A 17966-nucleotide genomic window follows, 5' to 3' on the forward strand; every position below is an offset into this window, starting at 1 on the left:
CTGGTCTGGCCCACCACGTGCAGAATCATCCACCCCAGCTCGGCGTGTCCAGGGCAGAGATGGGGGAAAAGACATTTGCTAAGCAATGTGGCCTTTGGGTTCAGTGGGCTGAGCATCAAGTCCTGGGGAGCCTTCCCCTCTCAGACCCCCAGGGAACGTGTCCCAGGCCCCAGGATGCATCCCCCCCTCTGGGGTCTCCTTTACTCATTCGGCCTCGCAGCAGCCAGTGCCCCGGGCAGCCCCCCTTCCAGAAGGTGGGGGTGAGGGGATTGAGGAGCAGAGGCAGGAGGTGGCAGGGGGCCTCACTCACGCCTGCGCACGGTCAGGTTCTGGAGGACACTGGAGATGGGGCAGGGGACAGAAGCTGAGAACCGGCCCCAGGACACTGAGCGTGACTCCCACGGGCGGTCCAGGGAGCACGGTGCCGGGAGGGGGCACCACCGCCCTGTGCTCCACCTGAAGCCTGCGTTTGCACGTCGGGTCTAACGGGTGCAGGTGCCCCCCTGCCCCACAGAGGAGAGTGTGGAAGGAGCAGGGGCAGTCGCTCTACAAAGGCAGGGGGGACACCCGCGGTTTTGCTGGGGCTGAGAAGGCCCATGCAGAACTGTCGGTGTGCGGGCATCAGCAAACGGAAGGCGGCAGCGGGGCAGCCCCTGTGCCAGCGACAAACCAGGCTGACCCCAGCCCCCTCTACCTGCGCAACCCAGACTGCAAGTGTGAGTTGGCCTACCTCTCACCTGCCAGGGATCCAGGTCCCTCTGTGGCGTTGGGCTGTGGAGAAGCAGCTGGAGGGTCCTCCCTTGTCTTTTTAAATTTTTTTTAACGTTTATTTATTTTTGAGACAGAGACAGAGCATGAACGGGGGAGGGGCAGAGAGAGAGAGGGAGACACAGAATCCGAAACAGGCTCCAGGCTCTGAGCTGTCAGCACAGAGCCCGACGCGGGGCTCGAACTCACGGACCGCGAGATCATGACCTGAGCCGAAGTTGGACGCTCAACCGACTGAGCCACCCAGGCGCCCCATCTCCCTTGTCTTTTTAAATTCTTCTCTGCCTTTTCTCCTTTATTTATCTTCCAGAAAAGGGGGATTTTTCTTTCTCCCTTCTCTCCTAACCCCCGTGTCTTCTGAGTAAAGACAAACCCTCCCAGGATTCCAGTCCCCATTGTCCCGCCTCGCCCACGGAGGTCTGGGGAGACAGGACCTGGGATGGGTGGCCAGAGTGGTGGATGGGTCGCCGCACTGTCCATCCTCCCCTGAGACCCGAGTCTCTGCCCGGCCTGTCCCAAAGGCCTTGGGATGCACGGGATGGGTGACAGGGCTCGCATGCCGTCTCAGATTTTGAGGAGCTAAATCAATTTTGTGCTATTTTCACTGCAGGGGTCTCCGTGGAGCGGAGCACCCTGGGCAGGTGTTTGGGGACAACCCGCTGGCCCTATTTTACAAGAACTTAGAAAGTTTGGATAATATCACCAACAAAAGATAATTGTTGCTAATACAAACTCCACAACCATATCTTGCAAGTACTCGCATTACATTGTCCCTTCTTCTCGACACTTGGCTGCCCGTTCTCTCTGGAAATCCTCATCTTTGATATTGGGATTCCTGAAACTAATCCCCGATTTCCTTAACTTTTTCTGTGTAGCTTTACTCTCCTTTGTGACATTTCCTTGACTCTCTCTTCCAACCGTTCTGTTGGCTTTTTTTTTTTTTTCAACGTTTATTTATTTTGGGGACAGAGAGAGACAGAGCATGAACGGGGGAGGGGCAGAGAGAGAGGGAGACACAGAATCGGAAACAGGCTCCAGGCTCCGAGCCATCAGCCCAGAGCCTGACGCGGGGCTCGAACTCACGGACCGCGAGATCGTGACCTGGCTGAAGTCAGACGCTCAACCGACTGCGCCACCCAGGTGCCCCTGAATGCTCCTTTTAAAGGCACCCATAGCCATATTCTTATTTCCTCTAAAGACACATGTATATGCATAATATCCTTGGAGATTATGTATTTGTGGATATAATGATAACTTTGAAGGTTTTTTTCTATTTTATACATAGTTTCGTTCCTCCGTGTTGATTGTTTTTGCTTGTTTTGGTCTTATTTTCCCTCTTAGAGGCGGGTCTGGTAATCCGTGGTTGTCTGCTCATGGTTAACGGTATGGAATGGAAAAGCTTACCGGAAGCCCTATGAGTGGGTGTGGCTTGCTGACCTTGCCCTTCACTGTGAGATGATCTTGTCCTCACGCACCACTGCTGAAGTCAGTCCTCAGCCCAGAGCTCCTCTCCAGAGAACAGATGGGGCTGTTGGCTGTCATGAAGCCCCGTGGGCTGGGGAAAGGGGTCTAGTGAGCCAGCTGCTTCTTAAACTTGGCTTGGTTCTCAGATGAAGTCCCTTGGGGCTTTGAATTCAGCTTTCTGGGGTTGGCTAGACCAATTATTGCTCTTGATTTTTTCCAGCTTCCAAAGGTGCTTTCTGTCTTCTGGTTTGCTGTTGAGGACATGTTTTATTCCCCAAAGATGATGACCACAGTATCTCCAACCTCACGTGCTCTTCTCACCGTGATTTTGACACTTTGGTGGCTGAAAGTGTGTGGGTAGACTGATGGGTTCAGTCAGTCACAACTGCAACACCGAGACGATGTTTGAATTTGGGCGTCACTGGCCTCTGTGCTTTAGTTTTCTCATTTGAAATAGGAGGATAACGATAGGACTGTTGCTGTACAACATTCACAGAGCATCTTGAGTTACATCTGGTGCATGGTAAGCCCTCTGTTTTATTTTTTATTTTTATGAAAAAAGATTTTTTTAATGTTTTATTTATTTTAGAGAGAGAGAGAGAGAGACAGAGCAAGCAAGCTGCGGAGGGGCAGAGAGAGAGGGAGACACAGGATCTGAAGCAGGTTCCAGGCTCTGAGCTGTCAGCACAGAGCCCAACGTGGGGCTCGAACCCACAAACTGTGAGATCATGACCTGAGCTGAAGGTGGACGCTTAGCTGACTGAGCCACCCAGGCGCGCCAGCCCTCTGTTTTAACTATTTCTATGATGACGAAAGAATCTCGGTAACTTCATTCTTGCTTCCTTCTTGGCTCCTACTGTGGTAAGAGTGCAGTGTCTTACCTCCTACAGTATCTTACCTCTCCTCGTGAACAATTGTGCCAGAGGTCAGCTGGTTGATTTTACTTATCTCTTTGGTTCTCCCACAAAGAACCAATTTTAGGGGCACCTGGGTGGCTCAGTTAAGTGTCCGACTTCAGCTCAGGTCATGATCTCACTGTTCGTGGGTTCGAGCCCCACATCAGGCTCTGTGCTGACAGCTCAGAGCCTGGAGCCTGCTTTGGATTCTGTGTCTCCCTCTCTCTCCGTCCCTCCCCTACTTGCACTCTGTCTCTGTGTCTCAAAACTAAATAAAATGTTAAAAGAATCTATCTATATATAAAAGAACCAATTTTAGACTTTTTGGGGGCCCCTTTAGGTATATTTCCTTTTTAATCCACTTCTGCTATTATTTTTATTATGTTCTGCCTTCTGCTTTTTGGGGGAATATATTTTTTTTGTTGGATATTTACACCTATATGGTGCTTTTAGTATGTAGCTCTAGTATACACTGAGATTCAAGGTCAGTATTTCCCAACTTCTATCATGATTTCTTCTTTAGTCCATGAGTTACTTAGAATCGTTGACTGGTTAATTTCTATGCAAATGGGCATTTTCCCCGCTTAATGCTATCTTCTTTTATTACTGTTTCCTATTTTATTTTATTTTTTAAATAAACATGTATTCATTTTTGAGAGAGAGAGAGTGTGAGCATGGAAGGGGCAGAGAGACAGGGGGACAGAGGATCCAAAGCAGGCTCTGCGCTGACAGCAGTGAGCCCGATGCGGGACTCGAACTCACGAACCATGAGATCATAACCTGAGCCGAAGTCGGGTGCTTGACCGACTCAGCCACCCAGGCACCCCGCTGGTTCCTATTTTAATTGAGTTATAGTCAAAGGATGCAGTCTAGGTGAACCAATTCTTTGAAATTTGTTGAAGCTAGCTTTATGGTCCAGGATATGGCCAATGTTTGTATGTTTTCCCTTAAATGTTTGGGAAATAATGTGTATTTTTTTTAATGTTACTTTTGAGAGAGGGAGAGAGAGACTGAGTGTGAGCAGAGGGGAAGGGTCAGAGAGAGAGGGGAAGACACAGAATCTGAAGCGGGTTCCAGGCTCCAAACTGTCAACACAGAACCCGATGCAGGGCTTGAACCCACAGGCTCTGAGATCATGACCTGAACCAAAGTCAGATGCTCAACTGACTGAGCCACCCAGGTGCCCCTTAATGTGCATTTTCTAATTTAAGGGTGCAGTGTTCTATATACGTCTATACAGAGATCAGGTTTGTTGTTCAAATATTTACCAGTTTCTGTTACTCAATTCCTGAGTTGTTGAGAAATATCTTACCATGGTCATAGATCTTTCAGTTTCTCCTTGGATTTCTAGGAGTTTCTGCTTTATATTTTTTTTTTTGAGATTTTATGTGTTACTGGGCACAAACCTTCTAAAATTGTTATATTTTCCTGACAGTTTGAATTTTTAACTGCTATTGATACTTTTTGCCTTAAAATGATAGCACGTCTGATAGGAATGGTGGGGCCGGGTGTGTTGGGTGCGTCTGCCCATCTTCCACGTCTTTCCTTTGTGTGCCGCAGGCATATCTCTAAACAACACGTAACTGCACTTTGTGTCTTCAGGACATGTGGGGATATATCCGCGTTTATTTCTGCCGCTCTATTTTGTGCTTCCTACTTGCTCTGATGTTCCTCCTCCCTCCCTTTTGCTGCCTCCCTTTGCATTGTCCAACTTTTCCTCGAAATTCCATCCTCCCTCCCCACCAATTCAGAAGTTATACACACTGAGAATCCTTCTTACTTTCCACAAACCTTAAAAGCCGATTCGGACGATAGAAAGTGTTCTGCAGGCTCTACTTCGTTCCAATACGCAGAGGATTCGCCCTTCTGCCCCTCTTCTCAGATCTCTCACAGGAAGGCAACGTTCACCCGTTCAAACCTTTGGCCTTAAACGGACATAAAGTCACCAAAGGAAAACTGCCGTTTGCTCAAACTCAGGTTCGATACTTAGGGCCCCTGACCTCAGAACCAGGGCTAGAATTTGGACCCAGGCCGACTTCAGGGCACCCTGAACATCCCTAAACCTAAAACCAGCACCAATTACGAGGTTTTCTTGGCCTAGCTGACTGCGTCAAAACTGGACTCCAAACTCTCTTACAGCTCAACCTCCTCATGCTTTCCTGAAAATCAACCAACCTGACCCTGTTATTTGGAAAGATCAGGATGACACAGCTTTTGGGACTTTAGGGAAAAGCCTAATACGACCCCTGCCTTTGGACGTCCTTTCAATTCCCCTTTTCCCTCTTGGTATGTGGGAGGGAAGGGAATGCCCTTGGGGCGCTCACCCCAAGATCACGGGCACCACTGCTGTCCCGTAGGGCATTATAGCCAACAACTTGAACCTGTGGCTCAGGGATGTCCCCCCGGCCCCCTTGCCTCCCAGCCATTCCTGCCACTGCCTTCTCGGTTGAGGCCACTGCGGAAATAGTCACGGGGTCCCCTCTAACCATCCTTGTGCCCCATGCAGTGGAAGCCCTCCTGAACTCTCCCCACACTCAATACTCGTCAGCCAGTCGCCTCACTTACCATCCTCCTGCTAACTGCTCCTCATGTGACTCTTCCTTTTTGCAACAGCCTTCACCCCACTATTCCTCTCTCCTCCCTCGTTGACAAGACCCTCACGACTGCTCGATGTTGACACATCACCTTTTGACGCCCTGTGACAAGTTACAGGAATTTCTCTGCAGATGAAATACAGACTTTTAATGGTTCACTGATGGTTCTTATCTAAAGGATGAAAATGGTAAGTATCGTGCTGGGAGTGCTACTGGAACCCCTTTTGAAGTCACTAAGGGGGCACCTTTACCTCTGCCTACTTCAGCCAGACAGGCTGAGTTACATGCCCGGACGCGAGCTGGATACCCTGGCCAAGGGTAAAACCACAGGCATTTATACCGAGAGCTGGTACCCCTTCCAGTAAGTAACTCAGGACTTTGAAATAGCATGGCAACAGCGAGGGTTACCTCCAATGGAGATAAAATTTTAAATGGCTGTATCTAAATATATTACGTGCCATATTTTTAAGGGCTGCTCTGGCCATTACCAAGGTTCCTGGGCATTCCAGACGTGAGTCCCTGGAGGCCAAAGGAAACCACCTCACTGACATTTCTGCCCCAAATGCTGTTCTCTCGGAGGCCAACAGCCAGACCTCTGCCCTGGTCCAAAGGGATGTTCTCTCAAATGATAATTTGGAAAAATTGACCAGAGACCCCAAAAATTGGCCCCAGAAAAGGAAAAACAGTATTAGAAATCTAGTCATTGTTGGTTTGATAGTAAGAGAGAACTCTGGTGTGGACCAAATAACAATCTGCCCACAGAAGTTCCAAAATCCCCACTGCTCACCACTGTACGTGCTTTCAACCACTGGTCTCCTGACACGGTGATGGCATTCGTGGACCAATACAGGTGCGGAAAAGGTAACAGGGTGCCTACTTCGCTCGTCCCACATCCAAGGCATAATCCAGGGAAAACCGCACTTCTCCCAGACTCTGAACCGTCCGACGGACCATTTGAGGTTTGGCAAATGGATCTCATACGGCTTCCCTACCTCAGGGAAAGAAACATGTTCTTGTCGTGGTCTGTATGTTTTGCCACCGGACCGAAGCTTCCTCTTGTAGACAGGCCAATGCTTCTTCTGTGGCTAAAATTCTGTTAAAGAAGATTACTCCTACCTGGGGGCCCCTCTCACACATCATGGTGGTCGGGAAACCCACTTCACCATTCAGGTGCTTTGTTAGTTAGGCGTGCACTGTTCGGCCGTGTGATGTTACCACACTTGCACTGTGCACACGCCACGCTCAGTCCTCAGAGTTGTCACACTCACTCGCGGCATCGTGAAGTCTCAGCTGGAAAAACTTGTGGAGACTGCCACTGGTCCTTCTAAATCTCAGATCCATTCTCCGGGGAACTCCTGGACCCTCACCCTTTGAGACAGTCACAGGACGTCCGGCCCGCTTGGCCCTGCCTCCTCGACCCACAGTCCGTAAAGGGAGGTTCCTTCCGTAGCATCAAGGCTCGCTGCTCCTATAAAAATAACCATGGTTTGGTAGAGCAAGCTTTGCGCGGCGTGCTCCCGGGACACGCCGTCCTGCATCACCCCTGGCAACCCGGAGACTTCGTCTGTCGGAAAAGATGCCTCCAGAAAGACTCTCTTCAACCTCGCCGGCAAGTGCGGCCACAGTCCAGGGAACAGGCTCTCGGATCCACGGGACACGTGCAAAGACGACGCCTGACTGGCCCTGCCCGCCATCTGGTGTGGCCTGAAGGTACGGGCTTCCTGGAACTGAAGCTGACATCTGACCAGCTTTCCCACAATGCTCCCCTCTTGCACTTTTCTTCCCCTTATTTGTGTTGGTCTCTGTCTTTTGTGTTACAGCCTTCTTCCCAACACTTGGAGATCCTCAAATATTCATTCGAGTTTAAGACCGAGGCAGAGAACATCTGACTGGAAGCTTGGGTGGGGGCTGGTGTGAGGGGTTCTCCACTTCAGACACACATCTAAGCGTTGTTTCTCTTCTGCTGGGCACTTTCCTGGGAAGACCCTTCTGTGTCTCTGACTTTCCGAGAAAGGTTCAGTAGAGATGTGGGAGGCACACGGAGAGCTGTGGTCACGTGTGGGGTGAGGGGACAGCCGCCTGGGGACAGGTAAGGGGCCGCCGTGGGTTGTGTGGTGGAGCTGCAAGGGAGAAAAGCAGTCATCCCCAAATGTGTCCTCTCTGGCATGTGTGTCTATTCTGGGCTGATTATTTTCATGAAACAGAAGGCTCGGGAAGAACCCTGACCTCCCCCAGGTGCCTGAAGAATGTAGGCAGAGAAGCCGCTTCGGGGCGCAGCTGTCGCCGTCAGTGACCCCAGGACCGCAGGAGGGGGACTGGGAGGCACCTGTCTGCCTGTTAACTCCTCCGTGTCCCACATCTGTCTACCAAACGTTTACTCTACCGTTTACCATCTTCCCTGTGAACCGTCTTCCTTCCTAACACCAGTTATTTCCAGGTCCCTCTGTATGGGAGAAGACACACACGTGGGGAGTAGGAAGGTCTAATTGGAACTGATCCACATCGGAAGGGAAAGAAAATTGTTAAGATTCTCCAGCTTTCCTACATTCGGTCTGGCACCTGTTAGCTCGTGACAGAATCACACCGGTGTCAGTCGTCGAAGAAGTAACCTGCATCTCTTTCTCTGTCCCCAAAGCAGACCACACGTGTCCTGCAAGATGCTATGAAAACAGCAGCAGAGTGTGGGCACACACTGTGGGGTCTCTTACCGCATGGCCACAGCCCCCGAGTCCTGGCACTAGCACGCAGCATCCTGCAAGGACATCCGGTGTTCCCCAACCTGGTGTCCCCTTCTTCACGGCTAGTTGTCGAGACCGCGTCCTTCTGGAAATGGATTCCGAGTGAGATTTGCCTGCAGGGGGCTTGTCGGGAGCCCTGGCAGGAGCCACATGTGGGAGGGATGTGGGAGCCAGCGGAAAAGGCAGTGGCCATAGAGGCGTCATCTGATCCCTCGGGAGATCTGAGGCTGATGTGGCGCTGCAGAACTGCCCCTTTGTATCCCACGAGTGACAGTCACCAGGGTCAGGCTGCCGCCAGGGAAGGAACAAAAGCTGGCGGGGGAGTCCTGGGAGGGAGCTGGAGTGTGCCTGCGGAGGGCCAGGCCTCAGGCACCTGGCCAGCCCCCACTCCCGCCGGAAGCTGCTGTTCTGCCTTCAGAGTTCACGGTCACCTTGACAGTCTCATATCCTTCATCTATTTAGTATGCAACCACACCTAATCGGTGGGGCCGGTTCTCTGCAGGCCGGTCCCCGCCCCCCGCCATCACGGGTCAGCGTCCGCGGGCCAGTTCTCCTCCGGCTGGTCCACCCGTGATCACGTGTCAGCGTCTGTGAGCCGGTTCTCCACGGGCGTTCCCCCGGCGGTCACGGGTCAGCGTCCGGGGGAGACTCACTACCGCACAAGGACACGGCCGAATCACAGCTATTCGGAGTAGCGTATTGCGAGCTGCGCCGTACTTGCTAAAACCAGTGGCACCATCGGTCTGTGACATGAAGGAGGGGGCCCTTCTCTCTTGCCCGAACTCGAACTCCACCGTACGCACCTTTGGAACAGGGACGTGTGGAATGGAGAGACGGTCTTGCAGCAACCACTTGCTTGAAGTTGGTGCCCTCCCACCCCCAACAGACTGCATTCATCATCAGTTAATGCATAGATACTGTGGCCTCTCTCTATATCCAGGAGAGGTTAATGAACTCTCATTTAAATCACGATTTCATTTGTTGAGAGTTGCTCTCGACTGAATGCATTATCTGCTCCAGCTGTCTGTGGCCAAGGACCACAGACACACCTAACAACAGGGATTGTCTCCCAGTCTGGAGTCTGGAAGCCTGAGATCCAGCATGGGCAGGGCTGGTTCCCGTGAAGCCTCTCCCCTGCCCTGGGAGATGGCCACTTCCTCCCTGTGTCCCTCTGTGCATGTCTGCGTCCTCACGTCTTCTTATGAGGACACGGCGTAGGACCCACACTCCCAAAGATCGGCTTTCAGACCTGTGTTCAGAGAGTTTTTTCTTTAAAAAGACCACCATGCTTTCCCTTATGGGTAGTTTGAATTTTGTGACTATATTTATACGTATTCGTTGTGCCCAGAGTTCGATTTTTGGCCTGTGTTTAGCACATCAAGTGTCATCAGAATCGCCCAGAGGGCTTGCTAAAAACAGATCACTGGGCTCCACCCCCGGAGTGTCTGACCCAGGGGGTCTGGTGGGGCCTGAGGATTTGCATTTCTGACATGCCCTCCTAACCCCGCTGGGGTGCTCACCCATGTGTTCCAGACATGGTCCACCAGGTGGCGCAGTGGGAGCACCTCCAGACAGGCCATCACGGCCAGCGGGCCCTCCAGGTGGGCGGTTGGCCCCTGTGCACCAGGGACCCTCCGCACAGGCCACGGGTCCCCTCACCCCTGTAGGACTTTTACCCTAAATTGTTGCGACCCAGCTTCAGCTGTGGCATTTCAGACCTCAAAAGTAATAACATTTTTAAAAAATTTTATTTATTTTTAATGTTTATTTATTTTTGAGAGAGAAAGAGAGCACGGGCAGGAGAGGGGCAGAGAGACAGAGGGAGACACAGAATCCGAAGCAGGCTTCAGGCTCCGAGCGGTCAGCACAGAGCCTGAGGTAGGCCTCGAACCCACGAACCGCGAGATCATGACCTGAGCTGAAGTCTGAGGCTTAACCGAATGCGCCACCCAGGTGCCCCAAGAGTAACAGCAATTTAAATGACACAAACTGGTAATGAATAAAGCAGTAAGGCGCTAGAAGTCTTTTTCAATACAGGACTTTTCATGCTGCACAATCAGCATATGCAAAATCGAGCTGAGGAGGATGAAGGGAAGGGTCTTCTGCTTTTACTGTCTTTTGTTCTTACATTTGGTTCGTCAGAGTCAATGGGCTGCACTTACTTGTGAAGTTAATTTCCTGACCATCTGCTACCCTTCAGCCTAACTTGCAACGTGAGCTATTCCTGTTTAAACTGTGCGTGCAGTCAACAGCAAGGAAATCACAAGTGTTTGTATGACTCAGACAGTCAATCAAGGAAGTGATTAGTATTTGGGGTGAAGGGAAGCTAATTAAATATGTGCCTAATCATGTATATATGAGAGCAAAGTACTGTAATGAAATTGTCATTTTGAGTGGTACAAGTCAGCATGATGATTAAAAACAAAACTCATGAAGAAATAAGATATTTATTAACTACAGGGAGACTGCAAGATCCAAGTCGTCAGAAGGTTGTACTCAGCCTGGTTATGTGCAGACTCTGACTTTGTGTTCAAGGGTCTTAAGTGTTCAGTGCAAGCTATATCCAATTACACTATGAACTAGATCTATGATTTCTAGCAGTTTTCCAAATGATAGGAGAAAGTAATTATCAAGAATGCACCCTTGTGGAGGGGGAAAGAAAAAAACCCCAAATTCTATTAGAGGAAATAAAAGACATGGGAAGAATGTCAAGTTATTTTAGTACAAGCAGGTTTCTGAACACTTGATTAACAGAGGGTGTCAGAAATCTTTTTTCTTTTTCTGTATGCCTCCACCGTACTTCAAATTAGCAAAGAATATTGCCTTTATCAAGGCCAAGATTTGCATGTTGCAAAGAGAAGTAGTAAGTAGATCATCTTTAATGATGATTCTTGGCACAGTTAGAGCCGGAAGAAGCAAGGGGTAAGTCAGTCTGCGGACACGAAGTGCCCCGGGCCCACCCCTCAGATGTGTGCACGTTTTAGGCCTCTGGTCGGGGGCGCCGAGGGATTGAAGGATAAGACAGTACAATCTGCTGGGAGGGGACTGTGAGATCCTCAATCACAGGTCAGTTCAAGGTGAATTTCAGATGGAATCCTACAGTTTAATCGTCACATCTGAGGGTGTGTTCTCTGTCCATTCTTCTTCCTTGTAAAGGAAAATCTGTGCTCACATGGTGTCTCAGTCAGCTTGGGCAGTGGCGCAAACACCACGGCCAGGCGGCCTAAACAGCAGACATTTCTTTCTCTCCATCCTGGAGCCTGGAAGGCTGAGATCAGCGTGCCAGCAGGCTCGATTCTTTCCGAGGCTTCTCTCCTGGCGTGTAGACACCATCCTCTCCCCACGTCTGCACGTGCTTGTCCCTCTCTGTGTGTCTGTGTCCTGATCTCCTCCGTTTATAAGGACACAAGTCACGTTGGATGATGGCTACCTTAATGACTTCATTTTACTCTAAAATATAAAGGCCGTCTGTGCATACACAGTCTCATTCTGGCGCACCGGGGATCAGAACCCTATCATGAATTTTGGGAGCCCTGAGCACAGAGTGTTATGGCGGCAGTTGGCTTCTGGACGGGAGACCCTAGAGAAGCCTTGTCAGAAGTGAGCCCATGGCTCAGCAACTCTACCAGGTGAGTCCCGCTCCAAAGGGCACAGATTCCACCCAGTTCCTAACCACCGCGTGGCGTGCCGTGGTTACTGAGGGCAATGGGGGTCTGGTGGTCAACTCCTACTTCCAACAAGCAAGATGTCGATACATTTAAAATGAAATTTTAATTTCATAATTTCATGCTGCAATTTAAAATGTTCAGCAGTAAGGGGCACCTGGGTGGCTCAGTCGGGTAAGCGTCCCACTCAATATCAGCTCAGGTCACGATCTTGCGGTCATGAGTTTGAGCCCCGAGTTGGGCTCACTGCTGAACGTGAAGCCTGTTTGGGATTCTCTGTCTCCCTCTCTCTCCTCTCTTTCTGCCCCTCCCCGGCGTATGCTCTCTGTCTCTCTCTCAAAATAAATAGATAAACTTAAAAAAAAATTATAAAATGTTCAGCAATAACTAAATCACCCTGTGGACGAGGTACTAATGCCTCTCAGTCAAAAGCACAGTGTGTTTCCTGCAACATGAGAACGGCTGGCTTGTGGTAAACCCCGCGGAAGGCAGCGGGAGAGAACCATCGCCCGTGGTGCACGCGGATCCAGTGTCTTGCTGGCCACGACTCGGACAGTCACCCTGCCTGCCCCGTGCTTCTCTACTGAGCACTCCAAGCAGAGCAGGCGTGGATGGGCCGAGGCCCAGTGTAAGAAAACCGGCCTGCCTCTTGGTTCACGGGAGCGCCCAGCGCTCCTGCCTGAACACGGAGGGCCGCACACTTCCCGGGGAGGTGGGAGATGACGCACCAGAGGATGCACAGCCCATGTCCCCAGAGCGTCCCTCCTGTAGCTGGTGGCCAGAGACGTGCACAGCCGTCATCACACGGGGAGGGCTTTGGGGGCTGTGATTCTCCAAGTGTATCCTCGGACCAGCAGGGTCAGCATCCCCAGCGAGAGGGTTGGAAATGCAGATTCCTGGGCCCCACCCGGATCTGCTGAGCCACGACCTCCGAGTGTGTAGCCCAGAAACCAGCGTCTGAACAGGCGGTCTAGGTAAGGCTGCCAGGCACGGTGAATAAAATAAAGGCACACAGTTAAATTTGAATTTTAGAGAAACCCGATTTTTTCATGGGACATACTTATACTAAAATTGATTCATTGTTTCTCTGAAATACAGATTTCATTGGGCTTCTGCCTTTCCTCTGGCAGCTCAAACCCCAGGAGATTCCGATGCTAAAGTTTGGGAATCACTGGTATAGAGATTTGCCCTGATCTGGCACTTTCCATGATGAACTTCAACGGGTTTTCATCAGATTCCTCCTGACTTTTATCTTTCTCTGCTCCTTTTGTAACTAATGACTCCATGTTCTACAGGCTTCTTTTCCTGAACCTGGGTCTAGCTTATCCAAGCCAAGCAGACACCCAGAATGTGATCGTATTTTCGTTTTCACCACAAGGGACTTGGAATGTAGTCATTACTGGGGAGAAGGACGTGACCCCAGCAGCCGCGCCAGGCGGAACTGCCCTCGGCTCCTCCTCATCTCTGCCCTTACGCTTACAGGTCGCATTAAGATTTGTTCTGATATTTGCACGGTTACCCGACAGCCTTACCGTTTGCTCCCACTGTAGATTCGAGGGCCTCCCCCGACCCCACCTCCTCCCCCCCAGGCTTCTCCAGAGAGAGCAGGAACATCAGGTGCATAGTCCTCTCCCAGATCATTCTTGTCGAAACGCACCAGACAGTCCATGAAACAGCACGTTTCGGGAATACGGGAATGGCGGCCAAGCATCATACACTCACCCCCTTTATGTCCAAGTGACATTCGTCGTCACGGAGGTATGAAGCTCTTGGAGGAGCTGATGTGAACCTTGGAAGACGTGAACCACACACAGGGCTGCGCTGATCCGTCCTGGCCCTCACGTGGGAGTGGGGTCAGAGGTCCGAGACCGGGGCCATGAGGAGTATTTGTAGAACTCTGGAAGGCGGACACATCACAGTTACTGACCACATAGCTCTGTTTCAGACAGCTGAAGAGCCTTCTGTCCCCACATTTGTCGCCCTGGGTACCTGTCCCTCTTCCCTTCATGTCTGATTCTCTGTTCTCTCCCTCGTTTCCTCTGTCTTTTGCTCCTCAGTTTGGTTACGGATGGTTTTTATTTTTATTTTTTTAATTTTTTTTTCAACATTTATTTATTTTTGGGACAGAGAGAGACACAGCATGAACGGGGGAGGGGCAGAGAGAGAGGGAGACACAGAATCGGAAACAGGCTCCAGGCTCTGAGCCATCAGCCCAGAGCCCGACGCGGGGCTCGAACCCACGGACCGCGAGATCGTGACCTGAGCTGAAGTCGGACGCTTAACCGACTGCGCCACCCAGGCGCCCCAGGGATGGTTTTTAAATGTCACCCTCCCCCCCGCCCAAACTGCATGGACCTACTACATGGTGTTTGTGGCTTGTGGCTAACTGGAAAGGGGTTAGACTGTGCACCCTCTGACCAGCACACCTGCCCAATCCACAAGTGCGTTCGTAAGACCCTCAGAAGTCATGTCCTTGTTCTGCATCTGGCTCGTGCCTCCACACGTGCATGTTACTAGGTCACAGCCATTAAATGTAAAGGAAAAGAGAACCCCATGTTTTTTTTTTCCTAAGTGTTTATTTATTTTTGAGAGCGAGTGAGCACACACGTGGGGGAGGGGCAGAGAGGAGAGAGTCCCAAGCAGGTTCCACGCTGTTAATGCAGAGCCCAACATGGGGCTTGAATCCATGAACTGTGAGATCGTGACCTGAGCCAAAGTTGGATGCTTAACCGACTGAGCCACCCAGGCACCCCAAGAGAACACCATTCTTGAAAATCATTGTAGATGGAGCTCTGGTTTTGATTCTGGGTTGGACACTGAGCTGTATGGAGCTATTGATAGTTAAAAGACAAATCCTGGGGCGCCTGGGTGGCGCAGTCGGTTAAGCGTCCGACTTCAGCCAGGTCACGATCTCGCGGTCCGTGAGTTCGAGCCCCGCGTCAGGCTCTGGGCTGATGGCTCGGAGCCTGGAGCCTGTTTCTGATTCTGTGTCTCCCTCTCTCTCTGCCCCTTCCCCGTTCATGCTCTGTCTCTCTCTGTCCCAAAAATAAATAAAAAAACGTTGAAAAAAAAAAAAAAGGCAAATCCTTTAATACAGCACGTGCTGTTGTTTATGACAGACAGTAACTGACCAACCAGGGCTGGTTGAATGCAGGGTGTTTGTCGGCTGAGAGCCTAGGAAGGTCATATAATAATATTTGGCAAATGCGTTCAAGAAACGGAGGTAAATATGTCACTCTTGGTGGTGACACGTGATTACAGACAGAAAGTTGCAGCCCCCAGCGTTGATGGAAGCTTTTTAACATTGGGTTTTCTTTTCCTCGAGCAGATTTGCCCAACGATTCAGTATAGCAAGAAAACAGTGCATTTTATACTTAGGAAGAGGGCATGTGGTAGTCGAGACACAGGCTGTTCACATGTTTCTATCAGGTGGGTTTGAACTGCGGCAGTGAGGTCGGGACAGCTTAGGCTGGTGACTGCCTGTGTGGCCTTAGTATCGACCGGAGTTGTAGTCACAAAAGATCATTCCAGGATCTGAACAACTGAGATTTCAGCCCTGTTGCCAAACAGGGGGCGATGTCCCTGTCATGACACGGACACTCGATGATCCCCGCTCTGGGGTCCTTCTCACATAGTCGACGCCATCGCTGTGCGCTGATTTCCACCACGTAGACTCAGCATCTGGACAAACAGGCGGACCCCTCCAGTGTGGCTGCAGATGGGGTGTGGGTGCGCAGAGCCAGGAGGGGCGGCCGGTGAGGTTGGCAAGGCAGGATAGACAGCACGGGCGGTGCTGCTGGGGCTTGATTCCAAGCAGTAACTCCAGTCGTTTACAAGGTTTTCATGTCATAGTTTTTAATGCATTGATGACTGATGGCAGGAGTTCTCAATTATTCACGAGATGGTTCCCGTAACTCCTGCTCAAGTTCCCCAAAACAGTCATGTGGGAATTAACTTCCAAATATTATTATGCTTTAAAATCGTATTACCTCAGAGTGGATGTGTGGTTGGAAAAAGAATATGTCACCCGCCTTCTGCCTGGCAGGCGTTCTGTGCTTGCCCTGGGGGCTGTAAACGCCCGCCTGGGCCCCCGCCTCCCGGAGCCCCCTGATCCTGCCCCAGCTCCGGCCCTGGGCCAGTTGGGAGCACGTGCACGCTGAGACCCGGGCCATGGAAACGTCCCAGGAGGACATCTGCAAAGACCTCTGTGTCGGCCACTGTGTTCAGATGAGTTGGCTGAGGAAAGCGGTGTTAGCTGAGGTTCTCCAGAGAAACAGAAGCAACACTGTGTGTATACGTAAAACGACAGGGAGTGAGGTGAGGAGGGAGAGAGTGGAAGAGATGTATTTGAGGAATTGGCTGGCAGGTCTAAGATCTGCGGGGCAGTGGCAGGCTGGAGACCCGGGGAAGACTGCTGCAATCTTGAGTCTGAAGGCAGAGTTCCCTCTTCCTTGGGGAACTTTAGTTTTTAAGACCTAAAACTGATCAGACGAGGCCCACCCACATTATGGAGGGCCATCTACTTTGAAGTCTGCTAGTTTTATTTATTTATTTAATTTGTTGTTATTATTTTATTTTAGAGATTATTTATTTATTTATTTTGTTGTTCTTATTTTAGAGAGAGAGTGTGTGAGCAGGGGAGAGGAAGGGAGAAGGGCAGAAGAAGAGAGAGAGAGAGAGAGAGAGAGAGAGAGAGAGAGAGAGAGAGAGAGAATTTCAAGCGGGCTCCATACTCAGCACACAGTCCTACTCAGGGCTCAATCCCACAACCTTGGGATCATGACTTGAACCAAAATCAAGAGTCAGACACTCGACTGAGCCACCTAGGCTCCCCTGTACCAGAAGTAATGCAAAATTTTCCAGGAACTTCTACAGTGTTTTCTTTGGACCCAATTTGTGAGCAGTTGCCATTCAGCGCTTAGAATAGAGCACAAGACGACTGCCGTTTGGCTGCCGCAAAAGGCACACGGCTTCGGGATGGGAGCCCAGGGGCGCCTTGGGGGGCTCAGTCGGTTGAGCGTCCGCCTTCAGTTCAGGTCACGATCTCGCGGTCCGTGAGTTCGAGCCCCATGTCGGGCTCTGCGCTGACAGCTCGGAGCCTGGAGCCCGCTTCGGATCCTGTGTCTTCCTCTCTCTCTGCCCCTCCTCTGCTCGCACTCGGTCTCTCTTTCTCTCAAAACTAAACATAAAAAAAAAAAAAAAAGGAATGGGAGCCCAAAGCCCAGGGTGTACTGGGAACCTCCTCAAGGATTACAGAGTGGCTGGTTCAGAGGCCCTGAAGAGAAATCTCCAGAAAGGGGGTGTGAACGAGGCCCACCTGCTGGTGTCTGTGGGGTCTGCAGTCACTTGGGGCCTCTCCTGTCAGGAGCCCAGCGGGTTTTCTCAGAGGCTTCTATTTCTAGCTCCCTTCACAAAGCGCATCTCGAGGCAGCATGATGAGCAGGAAGTGGAGCAAGTGGATGAGAGCTGCTGTGCGCTCCCCGCACCCTCCCCAACCGTGAGCCTGCTCCTTGAGCTCTCCCGGGGGGCCGGGGCCTCTCCTGGCCACGGGATGAGGTGGCCAGCTGGGTGCCAAGGGGACCAGACACCTTGCAAGAGCGCCTCCCCGGAGAGTAGGCTTCTCTGCAGTGACAGAGGAAACAAGAGGACACTGACCTGCTGTCTGTGGCAGTTCCCGTGGCCTTCCCGCATCCCCCCCCGCCCCCGTCCCCCTTGCTGTGACTGGAGCCCCAGGTGAGGGCTTCCCTCAGCTCCTTAGTGGGTTCGAACCCCACATCAGGCTCTGTGCTGACAGCTCGGAGCCAGGAGCCTGTTTTGGATTCTGTGTCTCCCTCTCTCTGC

At 51.2% G+C, this 17966-nt stretch overlaps 2 long non-coding RNA genes across 2 annotated transcripts in view; both read right to left on the reverse strand.

The window, feature by feature from the left end:
• Nucleotides 1–2864: 2864 nt before the first annotated feature.
• On the reverse strand, nt 2865–8740 carry LOC147574651 (uncharacterized). Its single transcript, XR_015243379.1, has 3 exons — nt 6510–8740; nt 5694–5848; nt 2865–5053 (listed from the first exon to the last, which is right to left on the reverse strand). It is a non-coding gene; the product is annotated as an uncharacterized LOC147574651 (long non-coding RNA).
• Nucleotides 8741–10468: 1728 nt separating this feature from the next.
• Nucleotides 10469–17966, reverse strand: part of LOC147574652 (uncharacterized) — a 28321-nt gene continuing 20823 nt past the window's right edge. Inside the window, exon 4 of the long non-coding RNA XR_015243380.1 lies at nt 10469–14022. This is a non-coding gene — a long non-coding RNA (uncharacterized LOC147574652). The remainder of the gene's footprint in view (nt 14023–17966) is intronic.

This window comes from Puma concolor, chromosome D4, assembly GCF_028749965.1.
Source record: "Puma concolor isolate L17-30 chromosome D4, mPumCon1.1.hap2, whole genome shotgun sequence".
Taxonomy (NCBI): Eukaryota; Metazoa; Chordata; class Mammalia; order Carnivora; family Felidae; genus Puma; species Puma concolor.